This window comes from Myotis myotis, unplaced genomic scaffold (genome assembly GCF_014108235.1).
Source record: "Myotis myotis isolate mMyoMyo1 unplaced genomic scaffold, mMyoMyo1.p scaffold_m19_p_3, whole genome shotgun sequence".
Taxonomy (NCBI): domain Eukaryota; kingdom Metazoa; phylum Chordata; class Mammalia; order Chiroptera; family Vespertilionidae; genus Myotis; species Myotis myotis.
This window is the reverse complement of record NW_023416335.1, coordinates 153,621,912-153,645,014: the sequence shown is the minus strand read 5'-3', so window position 1 is coordinate 153,645,014 and position 23,103 is coordinate 153,621,912. Positions and strand designations below refer to the sequence as shown.

Sequence of the window (23,103 nt, the reverse complement as noted above, 5' to 3'; positions counted from 1 at the left end):
GATGTTTCTCTCTCTCTCTCCCTCTCCCTTCCTCTCTGAAATCAATAAAACTATATTTTAAAATAATAATAATAATGGTCAAAATTCAGTAGTCAAGAATTCCCAAAGTTGATCAAAATATGAATCTTTAACTCTAGCTATTTCTAATTGCTTAGATGCTGGTCTGAGATAGCTGATTTAATTATAGGGCAATTTAAATATAGAAAGTATGGACCATTAGGTAAGGGCACAATCATCATTTGGTATATGAAAACTCAGTGAAAACCTGATGGCTCAATACTTTTCATGCTAATTTACAAATTAATAGGCAGATTGAACACTGACAGGGGTCCACGAATACAACCAGGGTTTTGTATTATCCATTGTGTCAACTGGATGGGGGGGGGGGCAGCGCTACTGTAGGTGGTAATATTAGGTTCACAATAATATATTGGCTATTTGTGGCAAATTTGTTCCATTTGTGGGTATCATAGTTCAAAGAATGATGCCCCTTTCTTTTAATAAAGATAATTCGATGCCTTTATTCACTGACCACAGAGGCAGACCTTTGCCTTCTGTTCCCTAAAGCTGTATGGAGTTCATCTTTCCTCTGCAATCAGGGGCCCCTGGAATGCTAATGGGGACTCTTTCTTCATAAGAAAGAGTTGGTTGCAGTTAATCCTGTAACACAATGTACACACCTGCTGCTCTGTGAGAAATAAACCAAGGTGAGAGCTCATTTCTGGAGTTGTTTTGAATCTTTACTCCTCAACGAAACTTCTGTCCCTTCCTTAGAGTCCGACCAACATTCGGATTCACCACACTAGTGCTCCATGGTGGAGCCAGAATATTTTGAGTGTGGCTATTAAAAATTGTCATCAGGCACAGCAGAAACCTTCTCTTTCTACTCCTCCATTCGAACTTGAAGAGTTTTACACGTTTGCCTAAGGAACAAACACATGTCAGGTACTCCACTGTTCAACTGGTTATTACAGGAAGCAAACCTGGGAGAAAGGGAAAATTCAACAGCAAGACAATAATTTCCTTTACCTCCATAAAAGCTCAGAACAGCAATAGTTTTGTATCTCTCCTAGAGGATTATAAACTCTTAGAACATTTTTTATTTCAGAGAAACACATACCCATAAATGGGACCTAAAATAAACAGGTGTTATAAGAAACTGATACAAGGATAGTAAGCATTTCTTGTGAGTATTTTGGACAGCATTCCGCACAAACTTAAGAAAATGTTCATTAAGATCAAGGGAGAAAGTATGTAGAAAACAACAGACAATCATTTTAACATAAAAGGGTAAAATAATTGTAGAAACAATATTATGTAGTAGTATTCAATTTGAATTCAAAGACTTAATACTTGCAATCTTAACTGTTCATAGGCTTATCTGAGCATCCATGTCTACAGTAATTTATAATTTGATAAAGTATGAACCTTACTCATTCACACTTTAATGCTGATAAGTATGGCAGAGTAATATGGCCAATGTATGGGTCTAGCACCAATGGGCATTCTCATCTCAAGCCATCTCTTTTGTTCTCTGCACATCATCTGTGTAATCCTCATTAATGGTCAGAATGGGATCCATGACTTTTTCAGTTGTAATTTATGTTATTTTATGGATATAGACTTTCAAAGTTATATTTCTTCTTTTTTTATATTCTTTTATTGATTTCAGAGAGGAAGGGAGAGTTAGAAATATCAAGGATGAGAGAGAATCATTGATCAGCTGCTTCCTGCACACCCCTTACTGGGGACTGAGCCCGCAGCAACCTGAGTATGTGCCTTGATGGGAATCAAACCTGGGACCCTTCAGTCCACAGGCTGACGCTAGATCCACTGAGCCAATCCAGCTAGGGCAAAAGTTTTATTTCTAATTTCTCTTTCCAAAAGTATTCCAGATATTACATAAAGCATATACTATTTTAATTTCAAATATTTGGATAATTTAATATTATTCAATATTAGTCAGTATTATTCAATAATCATATGGAGGAGTGGCTAGTAATTTAGAATCAGATAACAGAGGGTTTTGGTAATATAAATCATTTCTTACATAAATTTATTATGTAAACTTGAGAGCTCAGGGTAGTTAAAACTAATCTATAGTAATAAAAGTGTAATATGAAAATCACCCAAGCAGCTGAACAGCTGAACGACTGTCCAGACGACCTTCAGGATGACCTTCCGGATGAGGCTGGGGCTGCGAGGGACAAGGCAGCCAGGGCTGCAAAGGCCTACTCTTGCACGAATTTCATGCATCAGGCCTCTAGTCATACTATAAAAACTATTTCCCAATTTTGAAAAAAATTTGAGTCTTTTAGCACTAAGAACAGACCCTCTTTTCCCTATCACTGCTAACTTGGCCTCTCCCTCCCTAACCATAAAATGTAAGACTAAAATTATGGTGTGAAAAAGAGCAGAAATTTTCGCTCTGGTCACTGCATTTACTTGACTTTATGCATTTATATTAGAACCAATGCAGTCATAACATGGGTCAGTGTCATGACTCACCATGAAAACATGTGACTGAAGACAAAAGATGAAGATGGAGAAAATGTAGAGGGGCTTAATATCCTTGAGAAAAAGCATGGAGCAGACCGAGAATATACTGCTTAACATTTCTAGTTCTCCATTTTCTTCACGTTGTTCAAAAATGTGGAAAGTCTTATTGTTTTTTAATTTCATATACCCACTGAATATTTTGGCATGATAACATAAATGCCCATATGTTTTATTTCTAATCAGTTTCTAGACCCTAGTCATCTTTTTATTCTCTTCCCAACTCTCTGTCTGGCTGTTACTATCTTAATCAAGGCCTTTATTTCATCTGGTTTGCACAGTTGCAATAACCTCCTAATTTGTCTTCTGATTTGTCTTGTTTATTGTAGCCCTCCACCTCTTTGCCACCATTATCTTAAAAACAAAAATCTGTAATAGTTTCCTGTTACAGAAAGAGATGTAAATTCCTGTTGGTGATCAAGAAGGTCCTTCACAATTAGAACTCAACCTACCCAGCTTCATTTCTCCATCTCCCGAAGCCCCTCAGAGACACATAGGCACAACTCCAGCCATACCTAACTAATCCTTGTAGGCCTTGATATGCCCATTCATATCTCCTTATCCTTGTGTACATTTTACCTTTGCCTGAAATACTCTTCTTCTAAACATTAGAGTATTTAGATAGTTATCACTTCATGTTTCATTAGCCTTTGTGATTTATCTAGTCAGCACTTTGTCTATACTTCTATTATAAGACATATCTTGTCCATGCTTCTATTATAAGACATATTTTGTCACATTATGCTAATTTATTAACCTATTTGTTTCTTCCACTAAACTAGAATGTATTGGGAAAAGATGATATTAGCATATTTTAATATTAATTATTTTTATTATTTTTTTATTGTTAACAGTATTACAGAAGTCCCTTATCCCCCACCCCCTTGGCCCCTGACCCAACCATGCCCCTGTGCTAAGCAGCATTCCAGGCCCTTAAATGATGCCTAATATTTATCTAATAAAAGATTAAAACAGTGAGTGGATGGATGGAGGAACAAATAAATGAATATAAGGGGAGAATGATAATTAATTTCAGAAGAAGAAAAACAAAAGTTACTATCTGGATTCTCCCCTTACAGCAAGGGGAATAATTAAGTGACCCAAAAGGTCAGTGCCACCATTTTCAATTCTTTAAGGATTATTCCCGATTCTGTGATTTCAGAATTTTAAAATTATAGATATGCATGGGTCCTGACATCAGCCTCACACTCACACCTTAGATATTTAAATTTATTCTCATTTGGAAAAGGCCTGATTTTTTAAAACAAAATTAATTTATGAAAATCATAATGCAAGAAGATAATAGCATCCTGTGATGATTTAATTGGTATTAGACTAACCACTGGGGATGTGGAAAATGTCCAAATAGATACAGCAAGGTTGATTATGGCATATTCATTACAGTTAGTATTTCACAGAGAAATTTATCCTAATTTTTTTTAAAAAATGCAGTTTTCTCTTGAGTAATTTTAATACTGCTGCTTAACGCTGTCAGGAAATTTTTCTCATGAAATGTTCCATTGTGACAATTATCCTACACCTAAGTATTACATGCTCACTTTACATCAGGTATGGCAGTGCATCTGAAGTACAAAATTCCTTATAATGGAACAAACAAATACCTCAATGACTGCTTCACCCAAAATACTATTGTGCATGCAATCTCTCTGCCTCTCCCCTGCATGCCTATATTTAATTATATATTCTATATTTAAGTTCAGGATGCCGGGCTGCTCTCCCTCCCCCCAGATTTTATTTTTCAAATATAGAGGCTGGTATTTCAAAAGACAAAGAGAAGTCAATTTTTGCTTAGCAAAATGCAGCAGACTGCATTTTGTAGCCTAGACAAGACTGTCAAAGCCAGCTGATCCTTCTATTGCTCATGGAACCTGGAACCTTTCTCACCCTTCCTTTGCTTCCACCCCTCAGAAATTAATTGCCGGCACCAGTAGACTACTTAGTGCACATCCACATTCTCGTATTGCTCTCAGAATTATTCTGTGAGACTGTCCCTGTTTGCTATTTACTGTTATGAGTCTTTGTTTCTAATTGCTATTATCTCCTAGCAGTTAAACGGAAGCTCTGATGAATTAAGTGAAGCTTTTCAAGGATGCATATAAGCAATAGGTGATAGTCTGCAGACCAAGATCCCCGATTTGGGGCTTCAAACCTAGTGAAATAGGTCCTGCATATCTGTTATTTCATTCATTCATTTGACTAATATTTACTGAGCACATATGAAATGTCAGGTGCTTTCCAAAGTATGGGGGGGCAGGAGAACAAAAATCATTGTCCTTGTGAAACTGACCATCAGTCAAAGACACAATATAGTAACATTTTAAAGTATGTTAGCCCATGCAAAGAGAAAAATATAGTCAAATGGAAGAGAGCGAATTTTGAGGCAGGGATGTACAATTTTAGTTAGCATAGATAGGGAAGACTTGCTAATAAAGTGAGACTTCACTGAAAGCCTGTAAGAGATAAGCGAGCCAATCCAGCTGATAGCTGGGTACTTCACACAGAGGGAATACATAGCCTTTGCAAATGACCTGAGACAAAAAAAGTAAGGAGGGTGGTGTGGTGGCAGTGAAGTAAGCAAGGGGGACAGTATGGAAGATGAGGTCACAAAGGCTCATTCAATCATCTATTTCTTTCTGTGTATTTTTCAACAAGTGTTATTTTTCTTGCTATTTTACTTATTGAGGATAACCAGTGGGAAAAAGCAGATATGATCCTTGTTGTCACGATTGCACACTAAGTGCAACTACATGGTGGTCACCAGAAATAACATGGCTTCACACCTTTCTCCTTTCAAAAGCCTTATTCCCGGAAGGTGGAACTGGATAGAGCCTGAACGGACAGGAGAGAACACAATGGCTTCTTTGTATAAGCCCTGGAAGCCACTGTTCTTTCTATTCCAACAGTGAGGAATTGCAAAGTTTTAGGAAAGGAGAGGGGTGTGTGTGTGTGTGGGTGTGAAATGATGGAAGATTTCTCTGGCAAATGTTTTCAGCTGACTGGTGGCAAAACATTCCTGAATGCGTGTCTTACAGACACTTACACAATGGAGACATCCCTATATAGAAAACCAATCTCAAATAGAAGGCCATGCATTCCTCCCCATAGCTGTTAGCTCTTCCTGTCTATGAGAAGCGTTTTAAAGGGATGTCCTCTCCCCAAACTAGTCAACTGTATGTGAGTTCAATTATGAGAAAAATACCACATCTCCATTTTAGGGGATTCTGAAGGGAGAGGCGGAGAAGAATCTAAACTAATATCTGAAGCAGAGAATCTCTAAGGAGCTACCCCTGCCATGGAAAACTGGTTTGAAATGTGTAGCAGAGAGAAAACCAAAACTTATTGGGTCCCTTTAGGCTTTTCCTATTCAAATATTTATTCTCATAACCAGGAGGCTAGACTGCCTGGGTTTAATCCTAGATCCGATGCTTATTAGCGATGCAACTTTGGGCAACCTCTTCATTTCTCAGTCTCCTCATGTGTAAAATGAAGATAAGCCTATTTCATAGAGCGATTGTGAGCATTAAGTGAACTAATATATATGAAGTGCTTCTAATGATGCTTGACCATAGAAAAACTTCATAAAGTCACTTATCGTGTGGTTTCTTCTGGAGGAAGTAAACCTTTTATCATTAGGAAGTGTTCTTCCTTAATAGTATATCAACTTCCTTTAGGTTAGTGTTCACATGGTGTATCTTTTCCATTATTTTTTTATGTTCAGTTTTTTTTATAATTTTAGATTATATGAACCTCTGTTAAATAGTATATACTTGTGTTTTTATCTTTTGATCCAGATTGACAATCTTTTTGTGTGCCTCATAGTTGGATCATTTAGGCCATTTGCACTTGATATAATCACATTAGAAATTTGGGTTTAATCTACCAACTAAATTTTATTTTACTTGTTCTAGATTCCTATTTTCTTTCTTCTTTTGCCTTCTTTTGTGCTCCCTCTAACATTGACAACTGCCTCCATGGATTAAGGAACTCCCAAAACTAAACTAATATCTCTTAGTCTTCATTCTCCCCTAGATTCTGGAGCAATAACTCTTTAATTTCTTATTGACTTTTCAATGCCTCCACGTATGCCATCTTACATTTTGTTAAACTCTTCAGTTGCCTTAGAGGAAGGGGTAGAAAATAGGGCAGTTTGATGGTATTATTAAATATCCATTACCAAAAGTGGAAGTCAAGTTATATGGGTTAAGTTTTATTGATGAACTTGGTGTTGATTAGTCATTCACCAAATGTATGTAATATTTGAAATTTATCTTTGATATTCTACCGGCATAGTACCTCTGTATTACAGCCATGTTGAGATGGAGTATTCTCTCCATACTAAACTTTGCTTAATGATTAAAACAGAACTTCATTAGCAGTTACTTATACGTGACTATATTGTCCAGTTTGCCTAGGAAAATCCTGATTTACACAATTTATTCTAACTTCCCATTAGATTTATCCTGAAATTATGTCCTACTATGGACAACAAGTTATATCATCACCCACAGAGAGTGGTTACCTTCATTGTGGAAAACTTAATTTTTAGTAAATAATTCATAAAGTTGAAATCTTACAGCTATGAATGAATGACTCTCTGAAACAAATATTTCAACTATTATGATAGTAAAAATTGAGCATTCCTTGAAGCGTAAAAGATTTCTGAAGCTCATTCAGTCACATCAAGTTGCTAATCAATTTTTAAGGATAGCATTAAGGAAAGGTTTGTCGCTAGAGCACTGTAGTAACTTCAACTTTGCCATCATAGAGCTGAGACATGGATGTTATAATGTGAAAGACTGACTACAATATTATCAATTAGTGCTGTAATCCAAAGTCATAAACTCTGAGAATCAAATTAAAGCCATTGCACACACTGTTACCTTGGAGATAAGAGATTTATTATAACAAACAGGACAAATAGGCTTCTTATAAAATCAAGATATTTTTTAAAACATTAATAATCTCAAGTATAGGGTTCATTTTTTCTGGATTTTTTTTTGGTTATTTATTTTATATTATAATGAACAATTCAATTCTGATGGAATTTTTCTAATGTTGCCTAAAATAGAAAAATAAAAATTACCTGTGAATTTCAATTTCCTCTAATTATTTTTATCATGAATAATTAGAAGTTGGATAAGAGGCAATATATCCTATATACACTGAATGTTCATCTACTGATGATGATGATGATGATGATGATGAATAAAATGATGAATTTTAAGATTTTCTAAGAATCAGGCAGGCAAATAATTATAATAAATAGTTAAGAACCAGGCTGGCATGGCTCAGTGGTTGAGCATTGACCTATGAATCAGCAGGTCATGATTCAATTCCCAGTCAGGGCACATGCCCAGGTTTAGGGCTTGATCCCTAGTAGAGAGTGTGTAGGAGGTAGCTGATCAGTGATTCTGTCTCATCATTGATGTTTCTATCTCTCTCCCTCTTCCTTCCTTTCTAAAATCAATAATATATATATATATATATATATATATATATATATATATATATGTATTTTAAAATAAATAGTTAAGAGTAGAGGGTTAATAACATCATTCAGCCAAGGACTTACCCTGACTTGGCTATTTATTAACTGTGTGACCCTATTAATTATTTCACTATTTAAAAACCCCAAAAACCTCAGTTTCCATCCTAATGTGATAAATCCATATCTCATCACACTACTGTGAAGTTTAAATGCAATCTTAGTGAGAATACAATAAATAGTAATTTTAAACACTTTCAAACAGTACTTTGAAATAGAAAGTGTAAATATATGCTCTTAAGATTATTCTCATTATTACATCATTATTACAAAATATTAACTTTATATAAGGCATTAATTATAAATGTATTTCTGGCTCTTTGATACTATGTTTGTCCTTTCCAAAGCTATGCATTTCCTGTGCAAAGACTGCTTTATTTTCAAAGATAGACCACTAGAACGTGATACATTATAAAAATGCTACATTCTGTACAGAAGGTCTAACACAATTTTAAAAAATCTATTAGCAAAATACATATAATACACTTTGTTTGAAATGTACTAAGGTTAAAAAAATATTTAGGTTTTATTTATTATTTCATAAATAGGAATTATTGGCTTCTGCTAATTGTATAATATCTATAAACACTTTTAGCATCGTGTTTTTGTGATTTAGTAAGAACATTAATGTTGTATTAGTAATAGAAAAATGTGCCAGGGTAGCTTAGCATTCCATAAAATAGTCCTTTAAATCTATACCAACTACTCCAAGCTAACCTCATCTTAAATTGCTCTAGGCAAACAAATACAAAAAAAAAAAAACCCCTTAAAATTAAAAAAATCTTCACAAACCTAGTACATAGACCCTAGCATAACATCCCTTCCTCTAAAGTTACCAAACCTTTTTAACCATAAAAGGATACTTTCTGTGTGAGGATGTCTTTTAATTGTATCATTGAATATAGAAATATCAGTTGAGCAAATATCAACAATTATAATGATCAGGAAAAAAAACTGCCTCCTTTACTATGTAGCTCTGACAAGTCCTCAAGGGATGTTGCTAAAAAGCCAATGCCTGGTAGCTATAAAGGAGAAACTATTTTTGCTCCTACAAGATGAACCTGGGGGAAATGCCTTTGCAATGGATTAACATAACAGTTTCTATCGGGCCCATCTATGTGGGTAACTGAAATGACCCAGATCCTGTGACCCCTACAGACACACGTGGAATCTATTTATTACACCTCTATGGTTTCTGTCTAGGATGCATCTTTGTACCCAGTCCAAAAGGGAATAGGTATAGGTAGACCAACCTTCGGACTTGTGCTTTCTCTTCACAGTCCTCATCTCACTATAAATGGAAGTCCTGTGATAACTCTACATTAGTGTTTATTTAACCAGACTGACTACTGTGGAATAACAATGTGCATGCTTGAATTCTGAGAAAGCCCATTTCATAAGCCTATTAAAAAACTTGCTTCGTTTATGTATTTTACTTAACAAGGACATAAAGCATTTACATTTGGCCAGTAACTGTTAAGTGCTTTATAAATATTAACTCATTAAATTCATATAAGGAAACTATGTGGTAGGTATATTATTGTCCCAATCTCACAAATATGCAAACTGAGAAGCATAGATGTAAAGTAACTTGCTGAAGGCTACCAGCTAACAAGCAGCACAGTTGGGATGTGGCTCCAGAGACTGGCTTCTTAATCATTACACCATCCTTGAATATACACAACACAGCAGCCATTTTTCACTGAGGCAAATGGGACTCACTGAAATAATGGATGGGTGGATGGATGGATGCTTCTGGCAATGTATCTATTGAGAGTGATTAAGGCAAAGCTAATAGAACCCTTGGAGTCATCCAGAGTCCTCAGCAATTTAGGAATTTTTTTCCCCTTGAAAAAGCCCTGCTAAATTGCACATAGATTATTATTATTCCCCTCCCAAAGGAAAAGAATTCCTTGCTTGGGCTAACTCGCTAGGCACAGAGCTCAAAAATGTTTTGTTCTGTTTGTTTTCTGTGACTTCAGTTCTTAGCTCTGTTGTATGTGCTATGACTAAAGAATGAGATTATTTTTTGGTGTATAACAAGTGTGTTTTTTCCTTATAAAAATGTATCCTGTAGGCATAGGTAGTTTAGGATGACAACTTTTTAAACTACTTGCCTGCTTTACATGTCATCTCAAAAGCTAGCCCTTTCCAAATGAACCTGGTAGAGAGATATAATAAGGGATATGTAATCTGAAGAGGTAGGTCAACTTGTGTCTGGACTTCCAGTGTAGATGAGATAAGAAAGTGTGTATCTGAAGTGGTATTTCTATTCAGCAGAATAATTTGTGAATGTGTTTGTCTGTGGATACCCAGATCCTGCCACAGTGGCAGGCATCGAATACATGTTTAATAAATGCTTAGCAAATTAATGATTGAGATATGATTTTGTTCTACCATATCCTCTCACAGGTACAACATACAGAGTGGAAAAAAAAAAACCTCTGAATTTTCACATATAATTCCAAATTTACATTGCATAAAAAACATCTCCTGGGCATATGGAAAGACTCCATTTCTGGGATCCTCTGCAGCTGGATGGGTATATCTGTAAGAGTTTTGACCAAGAATTATAGTCAGATTTTTTTTGCTCTAGGGCTGATCATATAATTGCTAGTGCAAAACCCTCCAAAATTATCTTTCTCTTTAACTACGGGGGGGGGGGGAAGAGGAGGGCAAAAGTAGATTTATAGTTGTAAGTATGTGAAATACAGAGTTTATTCTTGAATTATCATTCTCATAACCTGCATGTCCTTTTCCATATGAACAACTGTAAACCAATGTTTGCCCATACTGTATACCAGATCACATCCACACTGAAGCCTTGAGTCCAAAATGAGGAAGACCCAAAATTGGCAATCCAAGGCCACCTACGATGTTGATATAGTTGGAGTAAGACATAAACCTTTATTTTAAACTACTGAGATTAGATTGTTTCAATTTCTTTTTTTAAATTTGTGTTTAACCCAAGCTAATCCAGAGTCCATCCCATTAAATATGAATGGGAAAGTCTCCTGGGCAAAGACTGTATTCCTTGCATGCGTATCCCCAGGGTTTATATAGTGGTATTGAATATGATTTTAATAACTGAAAAGAATATCTGTTTAATCTGTATCAGAATATCATCAAAATGTAGTACAATATCTAAAATCTTAGGAAACAATCTAGAAACAGCATTGGAAGTTTCCAGAATTCACAGAAATTGCAAATCAAAATGCTTAACTTAGAAACCTGATCAGAAGGGGTTATTATGTGGGAGCCTACAATGGAGTAACTGAATTACAATTATAGATCAATGTACAGGCCTTCCACTAAGTACAAACAACAGTTGGCAATTGAAAGTCCTAGAGAAAAATTATTTATTTAAGGCACTCTTTCCCCATTGAAAGCTGCCAATTCCTACAGAATGCTTTGTAAAAACTGCTGCCAGTGCCTTTTTAAAAGTATAGTTTACATATAATATCACATTCATTTCAAGTGTACACATAGTGTAAGGTACATTTATATACCTTATAATGCAATCACCATGATAAGTTTAGTAACCATCTGTCACCATACAGAGTTATTAGGATAATATTGACTATATTCCCTGTGCTGTACATTACATCCCTGTGACTTATACTAGAATATGGTACCTCTTACTTATCTTCACCTTTCCCACTCATTCCTCCTCCCCTCCCCTCTAGCAACCATCAGTTAGTTCTCTGAATTTATGAGTCTATTTCTGTTTTAATTATTTATTTGGGGATTTTCAGATTTCACAAATAAGTAAAATCATACACTATTCCTGTCTTATTTCACCTAATATAATATAATTTACATCCATCCATTATTGTGGCAAATGTCAAGGTTTTATTTTTTTGTTATGGCTGAATAATATTCCATTGTAGTACAGTTTAAAATTGGGAGCATGATGCTTCCAGGTCTGTTTCTTTTTCTCAAGATTGCTTTGGCAATTTGGGTCATCTGTGTGTGCTCCTAGGAATTAGGTGAAACCGTTATCTCTCCCAGTCTTAAAGGGATGGTCTTGTGTAGGAGTGACTGGATGTGCATAGACTGGATGTGCTGGGTGATCTTGCAGGCCAGCTGGAGCAGAAGTAGGTGTGTGTGGTGCCTGGTGGGCCAGCTGGTCAGGGATGCAGCATATAATGGCTGAGGTGGCCCATGGCTTCAGGGAACCCTGGTGGGCTGGCTGGCTGGGACTGAAGTGGCTCCTGGCTGAGGAGGCCTGTGGCACTGAGCTCCAGAGGTGCCCTAGGAGGCTACTCGTTGAGTCTGCAGTGGACACCGGTCAAGGTGGCTTGGGCACACTGTGGAGGTCTTGTAGTGTGGCTAGAGCACTTGGACTGAGCTCCCACCCATGCTATCTAGATGTAGGGGACATTTAAACAATGACACTCACCAGCACTTATAAGCCCAAAGAGTTCCCACATTTCCCCACTCATTTGGCAGGTGCCATGGGGTTAGTAAATTGACTTTTATCACATATAGTGCAGGTGTCTCTTAAATCATTGTTTTATCACTGTGCCCCAGAGCAGATGAGTCTGCCCATGCAAGCCCCTCAGTGATATATCTCCCTACTGCAAGCCAGTCCTGTTGGGTTACCACGTCTCCATCTTTTCTACCTTTATCTACCTTTATGTGGTCTCTTATTTGTTGTGCAAAAACTGTTCAATGAACTCTCAGTTGTTCTTTGAGTGAAATTACTATATATATAGTAACATACTATAGTAATATATATATATATTCAGTGTGTCCATGGGAGGAGGTAAGTCTAGGGTCATCGTATGTTACCAACTGACCATCCCTCTACTACCAGTCTTTTATTTGGCTTATAGCTGTAGAAATGCCTTGGTTTTCTTTGATGGATTGAAATTTCTGACCTTTGTAATTGTAAATTAAAAATTATACATACCCACTGTTTTGACGTTCACAGCACCTCTAAGAATAATACCTAAATAGTCATTATATTTGAAGAACATGTGATGATCATATCCCTATTAGTCAAAATTTTCTAAGAAAATATTGGGGAAGATATCTAAAGTTTACATGGCACTTTGAATTTTTACACTTCTTAAGAAACAATATATTTAAGTGGAAAGATGTAAACTTTAGAATCAGACAGATCTGTGTTAAAACTCTGTCACTTACTAATTGTATAGCTCCGGGAAAGTTACACTGTTCAGACCTTTTTTTTTTTTTTCATCTGTACTAAAGAATAAGGTGACTTAAAATGAAAGTTATCATAACTCTTAGAAATATTTTTTAGATCATCTAGCACAGTACCTGGTAAGAATTGGCATTAAGAAAAACAAAGCTATTGGTATTATCAAAATTATAACTTGCTATCTTGATCTTCTATCTAGTTTTGGATGTTGAAAATGATAAAATATTCAAGTGTTGTTAGGGTTTTCTAGAAAATAGAACCAATAGGACAGGGCCTTCAACTGTCAGGATGAAGCCCACCCATGTTCTGGAGGGCAATCTGCATAATGCAAAGTCTACAGATTTAAAAGTAAATCTCATCCAAAAGACACCCTCACAGAAACATCCGGGGTAATGTTTGACCAAATATTTAGACATGTGGCCCAGCCAAGTTGACACATCACACTAAGTAATATTTTGCCCTTGACTTTCTAAACACTGAATTCCTATACTTTATTGTCTGTGAATAAACAATGTTATTTTATAATTGAGCAACAGCTACAATACTTCCTGAAATTCTTTCTTGTAGTAGAACCTGAAACAGACACATTCTCATTGTGCCCATTTCTATTATAAAGCCTACAAAGAGATAGTTGGCATCTGCATATTGAGTAAGAATTAGTCTTCATGATTGTTTATGGAACTCCCATTTTGTACTAGATAAGAAGAGAGAAGAAGGAAACTGTCCCGGAGACTTAAGCATCCCTGTTCCAAACCAAAAGATTAGCGATATCATAGAAGGATAAAGAAAAACAAAACAAGAAATTGTCCATAAATAATCAGCAAGCCTCACCGTGAGTGACGTACACTTAATTACACATAATCACAGGGTAGTGGCATCGCAAATATTCTATTGTCTTAGCAAAATTCACCCAGAAGTGCTCTGGAAGAGCTGAGCATATGGTGTAAGTTTTCATCATGAGATGGAGTTGGTGTACATTTGTGGGGATGAAGCTGAGAGAACCACAGTGCAGAAAAACTGCATAAGGCCTTGTGGTATCTTGACAAGTTGGGTAGACTTAACATCATTGCACAGCAATCACTAATGGCCATGCTGGGTGAAATAGAGAATTAAAAACTACCTGACCCATCTTGACAATGTCTTCATCTTTCTGTAATTTCAGTATCTTCAGACAGGCTAAACACTTAGTGAGGAGTTACTGGTACTACCGAAAATACTTCTACCCTTAGAAGCACCAGTGAAAATATTTCTACCTTAGATGTTTTTACTAGTAGTCTACTGGTATGAACACTTCTCTTTCATGTTATGAATGTTTACCTTTACCTTAGATATCATATAGTGATGTGACACAATTTCACTGAATAGAGTCTCCTTAGACTATTACATAGGTGAAATGTATACTAGTATTTGTTAAAAGTTACTTTCAACAGCTATTATCATGAACTTTATTCACATGGGCATTTCCTTATTGCTGATATTAGAAATCCTCAAAAGTATATTGTGGAAGCAGATAGAGCACATCTTTATTATATATGCAGGGCTGCTCTCAACAAGTTGATTTCATTTGTGAAATTTAATATCAAACAGTGGTTGACTGTCTGGCCAGACATTTGACTTTAGTAATCTCTCAAATCGATCATATGTTGTAATTGAAGTTGGAAGCTGAGATTTCTAATCATGATACCTGTTTAAATTTTTCTGTTAACCAAAGTGTCTGTTGAGAATATTCAATTTTATTTCTTTCAAGATAGAATAAAAGCATCACAGTATATGAATCCTAGGAACGAGCTGACTAAATCAACTCTCCCCACAATTACTCAAACAGCCCTTTCAAGGATAGGGCATTTTAAAGTTGCAAAGCAGAGATTGCATTCAATTATTTGCAAATATCCTTTGAAAATGAATTTGCACTGCCTTCCTTGGTATAACCTAGTCTGTGTCTCTGTCTCTCACTCCTAGTCTTCTTTTAACGGCACTAGAAAGAGAATAGGGGATGCAAAGTAAAGGTAAAATATGTTTGCCACCAGCAGAGAATAAGCAATAAAAGATAAAGGTAAATAGCCACCAGTAAGCAGAACATCAACGAAACAGCCCTTTATTGACTTTGGACTAATCCCACCATAAATCAGGGGAAGCCAACATTGCTACTTAATAAGAGCAAAACACAATAATGCTGGACCACAGGAGCTGGAAGTACATTTAATAGCTAAATAATGCTCTTCTTTAATAAGTTCAGTATTAACTGTTTTAATAAATGTTTAGTGGAATTCCTTGGCTTAGTATAAACTATAAAGATTTTTTATTTCTTTTTTTAACTTGTCAATTTAAGTTTTATATCTTAGATCACATTTCAATTGCATAGCTGATTTTGTTGTAATATATGTTAAAGATTTTTAATTTTACTTTTTCTAGCACCATCTATCCCCCCTATGCCCTCTCCCACCTCCAAAGAATTTTAAAGTGTTCTATAAACTTCAAGCATTAATAAATATATGCAATGTTATAAGGTTCCAATATTATCATTAGCTGGTGGTAATCTTAAATTATTTTCAATTTAGCACTATTACTATGGTCTCATACACAGAATTCCTCCCATCTTCTCTCACATATTTTATAACTGGAAGAAAAATGTTAAATGGTTTAAAAGTCTAATCCAAAAGTATTTATTCAGTGTTAAATTTTTCTCTATGGATAGTACATTATTAGGAAAGTAGTTTAGTGGAGAAAGTGTTTTATTGGTTATCATTTTCTTATGGTAGTACAATACCAGAAATAAAAGTAGAAAACAGTTCAATGTTGACATCAAAGAACATAAAATTTTTAGTGTCACTATAGACTAAGGAGAAAAAAATGTTGACTGAATTGCCTTTGAGTGGCATCAAAATCTGTTATCCACAAGTTTTAGGAGGGTTAAGGGTTATGCAATATTAAACTGTTAATATTGCCCCCAAGGCACCTGTGCAAACCTCTGTGCTACCACTTCTGTACATGATAATGATTTACTGACTTTATATCCACTTGAAAGTGAATTCTTGGACAACTAAGTGTCATCATTTTTCAAAATTTGAATCCCAAAGTGTACCACAATATTAGGCATATAACCACATAGCAGACATTCAATTTATCTTTATAGAGAGAATGAACAAATAAATAGACAAACTTCCCTTGAATGGAATTTGTTAATCTGCTAAAGAGGTTCATATTTATTCTTATTTTAAAAATGTTCCTAACAGTGAATTTTGTGTTAAATAGATGCATATTCTGTGGTGTTCACAGCGTGCTACCAATGACACCATCCAACTGCAGGGCAAGTTTCAAGAATACGATAGAGTAAATAACTTCAGCTAACTGATCATAAAATTCCACTATTTATTGCAAATATCCTATTCCGAAAGAGGTTTAAAGGCCAAATAATCTGTTTGTAGTTTCTATGTTTTTGCATCAGCTGGCAGCCCTGGCTCCCTGGAGCTCTCTCTTTCTTTGTTCTCCCAGACTCTGGTTGCTCTTGGTTTCCCATCCCCCTGTCCACATTGCATGTTCCTTAGTAGTCAAATTTTTCAATATTAGCTGCTAAAATGTTTTTGATACCACCTTTCAACACATTCCTTCTTAGAGAGCCTTCTTATTTATTTCAACACGATATAGGAGATAACTATTCTCAGACTTCTATCTTAATCTCTAGGGCTATGTCAACCTATCTACTTCATGTCTACCTCATCATATCTTCATCAATTAATATCACCAAATAAGTCAAGGAAGAAATATGGGTCTTTCTGGAATTTTTCCTTTCACTCACTATTCATACTTAATGACCCAGCCCTATTGATTCTACAACCTAGCCCTCCATATCCCCACCACTGTCCCATCCGAGATCAGGCCTATTATCTTATACTTCCCTTAATTCCCAGCAATTGATATATTATATCCAAATATACCTTCTAAAATGTAAAGCATACTCTTCTTCTCTCCTACTTAAGATTCGTCAATGGTTCACCATTGCTTAGACAATAACATCCAAATATTTTAGCTTGGCATTTAAAGGGCCACCATCAGCCCACCCTGACTTCCCTCCCAGGAATTCCCCATCATCCCAGGTCCCCTCACACACACTTGAAGTTACCCCATGAATAAGCCATATCCTACACTTCCATGCCTTTGCATAAGCCATTTTATATGAGGTAAAGTGCACTAGTCAACTCTGAATCTCTGTGCATCCTTTAAGTCACAAATTGATGACTTTCAGAAATGAGAAACTTACTATTTCCCAAGGCAGCCCATTCAACACCATCTATAGCTGACAAGAAGAGATGTGAATTTTGGCCTTAACTGTATTCCACATAGTCACATAGAACAAGTATACTTTTTTCTTTCACATTATATACCTTCAAATAATCTAAAACCTATTACTCCCAGCGATTCTATTCTCTGAGATAAATATTCACAAAGCCCTTTACATAAGCCTCCTTTTTCTAGCACACTCAGAGCTGGTATTCAGAAATGTATTGGGTACCCCAGCTAAGGTCTGATCATTACAGAGTGGAGCTGAACTCCGCCTTTGCATTAGGCACACTTCACAGCCAACCCTCTAGTGTTCAGAGGGGATTACCCAGCAGGGACCTAGGATTCACTCTCATCCTAGAGAGAGCTGGGAATTAGAGCACAATTTCAGCGCAAATCATAAAGCATTTAGAATTCTGAGCTGTGGGAGAATTATTTTTTATTTCTAAATAAAAAATACCTTCATCTCACTCTCCAAAGTAAGAAAATAAAATTGGATCTGAAATAATTGACTAAGGAATTTAAATTTCACAGAAAATGTGTGAGGCAGAGAGAAGGGAAAGAGCCGTGGGGGAGTATATACAGGAGAGACCAACTATATTTTTTTTAAAGGAGGGTTGTCACCCACCATAGAGAAAAGAATAGGCATGGAAGCCCCACTAGCTAGGGTCCCTTGAACTTCCTGTTCTATTCTTCAAGTCTGATGAGGTATTATTCCTCTTTTAGTAAGGCACTCTAGATAACCAAAACCAGACAGAAGTGCCTCTCCCAGGAGATTTACCTCTGAACAAATAGGAAGCCCTTCAACATTAAAATTAAGTCCCTGGCAGAATTTTAGTCCTCACACCACAGGTAAGAGGGATATTGTTCTCAGAACTTAATTAACAGTAACCTAAAGATGTACCTCACTCTTGCTGATTAAATTCTCTGATGCGCAAACTAATTCCTATTACAATGTGTGGCTATTCACAATTAATTAGAAGATCATAAGCATACTACTCAGAGTAACATTTATAAATAAACATCTGGCTCAAATACTATACAAGCATTTAAATCTTACAAAGAACTTCAGAGCACTCCCATGTTGTCCATTAATTGTAAAGATATAAGCCAAGGCTTAGAAATATAGCCCTGATGATACATTTTTTAAATCTTTGCATGAATTTCCAATAACTCTAAACAAATACCGAGGTAGACATTCTTTGTTCTATTAAATTATTGTTAATTAGGTAAGGAGCTCTTAAATTTAAAACACCAGGTTTAAAGTGTTACTTTTGTTAATGCTATTCCTGGACACCTAACTTGGTGTCTTACTTACCTTGGACTTAATATGTATTTGAGAATAAAAACACCTTCAATTTATTCATTCATTTCTGTTCACATCTCTTTATAAAATACTTATTATTATAGCAATTATACAGTTCTATAAGTGCTTTTTTCCAAATGCCATATCATTTGAAATTTTAAATCTTTTTCTAATACTAATTTCATTCAATGTCTGCATTTCTTGTTACTATGTAGTTAAAAAAAATTCACCTTTTTTTCTTCATAAATATCAAATTCAAGATGATATACCATATTAAGCTTCCATTAAGTCAAATGACCTAGACTTGGTGGATATTAATGTAAAATTTAAGTCAGTCACAATATACCTCATATTACCTTTCTAACTCTAAATTCAACCACTTGCTTTGTTCACTGCAGCCACACTGGCATCATTGCTGTCCCTTGAATATGATATTTCCAGGGCATGTCCCATCTCAGGGCTTTTAACTTGTTCTCTTTACCTGTCCTCCAGATAGCCCTGTGGCTCACCCCCTCATCTCCTTAAAGCCCTGGATCAGACATGCAAACTCCCTCGCTCTGCACTCTCTAGTTCCCCTTCCCTGCTTTACTTCTTCCCATAGCACCTATCACCATCAGACATATAATTATTTTATTTTTTGTCTCCCCATTAGTAGGTAGAATTCTAAAGATACATCCCTAAGATCTCTGTCCTCTGTTCAAACAAACACTAGTCTAAGAACTGCTAAGAAGGAACTTTGCATTATTATTAAAGTTGTTAATCAGCTGACCTTGCAGTGGGGAGGTTTTCCTGTATTGTTGGGGTAGAACCAATGTAATCACCTGAGCCCTTAAAAGCAGAAGACTAAGGCAAAGGAGAGATGATGGGAACAGGGACATCAGAGAAATCCAAAGTGCGAAGAAGACTCGGCGTGCCCTGGCTGGTTTGATGAGAGGGGCAATGTGATGAGGAAGGCAGGAATTCTGAAGGATGTGAGAGAGTCTTCCAGGTGACAAACCCTAGGGCAGTAGTCGGCAAACTCATTAGTCAACAGAGCCAAATATCAACAGTACAACGATTGAAATTTCTTTTGAGAGCCAAATTTTTTAACCTAAACTATATAGGTAGGTACATTGTTATTAACTTAATTAGGGTACTCTTAAGCTGGCCTTTGCTAAAAACGTCCTCAATCTGATTGAGGTATGTTCGCTGAGGTCGACCCCTTCTAACTCTTCCATCCACACTCGTCTTGTATACTTGTTTTGTCTATCTCCTTTCGTTCATCCTCTCTATATGTCCAAACCATCTCAACATACCTTTCTCAATCCTCGACACTACATCTTCTTTCATTCCACAACGTTCCCTAAAATTAACTTAATAAACTTTACTTAAAGTTTTAAGTCAACTTCGCACTGTACGCGCGTGCCCACACGTGGTATTTTGTGGAAGAGCCACACTCAAGGGGCCAAAGAGCCGCATGTGGCTCGCGAGCCGCGGTTTGCCGACCACTGCCCTAGGGGAATAGAAACCTCGTTTCTACATTCATAAGGAACCAAGTTCTGTCGATAACCTGAGTGAGCCTGGAAGCAGACCCACCCCCAGAGCCTCCAGAATAAAAATTAGCCCTGTTGTGAAAAGATGAATCGCATTCCTTGAATTCAGGTTCATGAAATACAGAGTAGAGAAATAGCTGACTGTATGTCTGACCTGCAGATCAGATACTGGCTTAAGTCATTAAATTTGTGCTAAATCACTACAATTGCAGCAACAGAACATGAATACACCCTCTTAGAATATAGGTCTTATGAGGGCAGGGGATTCTCACCTGTTCATTTTTCTCCGCTGTGCTCCAGATCCTAGAATAGCACCTGACAATCATAAACACTCAAATTCTTGTTGACTTAATGAATTCCATGAAATCTTATTTTACAAGAGCTTATGAAATTTTTACCCTGAAACATTTAACTAAAATATTTAAAAATTAAAATGTAAAAGGTAAATTGATTTGAAAACTATCTTGTGGCAAGTCCATGGTGCAGACAAGGGAAGCAATCAGATAACACTTCCTCAAGAAGTGGCTTTCAAACCACGCCTTGTAACATATTGGCAGGTCATAAAATTAATTTATAGAGTTGAGAAAGGAAGGAAGAAAATAGAACCCAAATACCAGAGCTTTAATTTCAGTGTGGGGTGAATGAGTGTCTGTTGTGTGTATGCTGGGTCACAACATAAAATGTATTTCTTACTGTAGATACCATCAAATAATTGAGAAACCACAGCCCTGAAGGTCATCACACTCTGTGCTGTGGATCAGGGTGCAATTTGAGGCCTGACCTGAGGTGAAATAAATACAAATGAATGGGGAATGTGTCTGTTAAGAATGGCTCGTCAAGAAATAAATACACTAACTATCTTAAATCTGTGATTAAATTTGCAAGGCAAAAGAGAGCACTATGATTAACAAATTCCCACAAATTGCACCACCTTAAGGTGAGGACATGAACTTTTTCCTCTCGCTGTATTCTTCCTTTGCCTTGAACCTGAAATAGCAACCCTGGACACTGTCAACAGAGCACTGCCACTGAGTCTTGGTATAAAATCTGGCAACATCTGCAAGGGGATGGCCTAGGCTTTAATCAGCAAATCCTCCTAGGACAGTGGTTGGTAAACTGTGGCTCGCCAGCCACATGCGGCTCTTTGGCCCCTTGAGTGTGGCTCTTCCACAAAATACCATATGCGGGCGCGCATGTACACTGCAATTGAAACTTCGTGGCCTGTGCGCAGAAGTCAGTATTTTGTGGAAGAGCCACACTCAAGAAACCAAAGAGCCACAAGTGGCTCGCGAGCTGCAGTTTGCCGACCACTGTCCTAGGACGTTGATTTCTTTTCTCCCTTATAAGGAAAGGAATAAAAACCCAATGCTTATCAATCTTCTGAGATTAGCCGTGATTGGTGTCATATAAATTTAGCAGGAAAGGAAGTTAGAAATATCCTTGGCACATGGAACCAAAGAATGTTGGTTAAAAGAACATGAAATTTTAATCTAGTTCCACATCCCCATTATTTTTGCAGATGAGGAAGCTGAACTCAAGGCCTATGGTATCCCCAATGTTATTCTTGACTTATAGTTACCAGCGATTCAATGTGTACTTTCAGTGGACTGCATGAAGATAGAGAACAATGCAACTGCACACTTATTCATTTCTCCACTCGAGGACATATTCCTGTGCCGGGAGCCGGTCCATGCTTGCTGTTTCAAGGGACCTGGCATATATGGCATACTGTTCTTAATATGTTTGCTCACCTTCTTGGCACTATGTGTTTTAACCAAGGTCTCTGAAAAAGGTTGTTTCCCCAGGTGGGGATTTTCCCCTGAAGTTAGGAAGGGAATAAAACCTCTTAACTAAGTGCCAGGTGGGTAATTAATCACTTTAACTACGAACAATCATGCTTAAGCTACATAATCTTTACTCCCTGGAATGGAGATAAGAAACGCCCTAACCTTTGGAATAGAGATTGATAGGATTGGAATCAACTGGTATAAATACAGATGTAAGAAGACAGAACCTACACAGAACTAGAGACAGAAGAACTTCGCTGGAGAGAACATGGCAAAAGATCCTGGACTGAACCTGACTACAGAAATGGGCAAGAGAACCTGACTAGAACCTGGTGACTGAACCTGGCTGGAGAACCTGGACAGAACCTGGCTGGAGAACCTAGCGAGGGAACATGGACACAGAACCTGGCTGGAGATCTGAAGCAGAACTTCGCTGGAGATCCAGACCAGAACTTGGCTGGAGATCCTGGCTAGAGATCCTGGCTAGGCTGCTGATCAACTGAACGCTGTCTCTGTGTCATTCCTTCTTCGCCGACTCCATCCACACCTTTGGGGAACCCTGGACCCGCTGGGGCTGGACCCCGGCATTCCTGGGGGTCAGGGATCATACCATACACCTTCGTACTCTTGTTAGCACCTACTGTGGCTGGGGAATTAAATAAGACAATACCTGCAATGCACTTATCCAAGGGCACAGCACACTGTAAATGGTCTCATATTTGTTTTTGTTGCTTTAATTTCAACATGAGCATTATTTCTATAGAATGTTCGTGCATAGGAAATTCTTAATATCTCATGATTTTCCTTGCATTATAGAACAAAATAAAATCATTGCATGTCCTTAAAATTCATTTATATTTGAAGAGGCATTCAAAAATTACAGAATTCTTATCTGCTTAAGGCACTTTAAG

The 23,103-nt window shown here is 36.8% G+C and overlaps 1 protein-coding gene across 2 annotated transcripts in view; it reads right to left on the bottom strand.

Annotated features, from left to right (window-relative positions):
• The window catches only part of TAFA2 (TAFA chemokine like family member 2), a 469,616-nt gene that overhangs the window by 12,753 nt on the left and 433,760 nt on the right, over positions 1-23,103 (bottom strand). The window contains exon 5 of one of the 2 annotated variants that reach the window (XR_004966397.1): positions 681-923. The exons of the other annotated variant lie outside the window; for it this stretch is intronic. The gene's annotated coding sequence lies outside the window, so the exon portion shown is untranslated. The remainder of the gene's footprint in view (positions 1-680; positions 924-23,103) is intronic. 2 annotated transcript variants of the gene reach the window in all.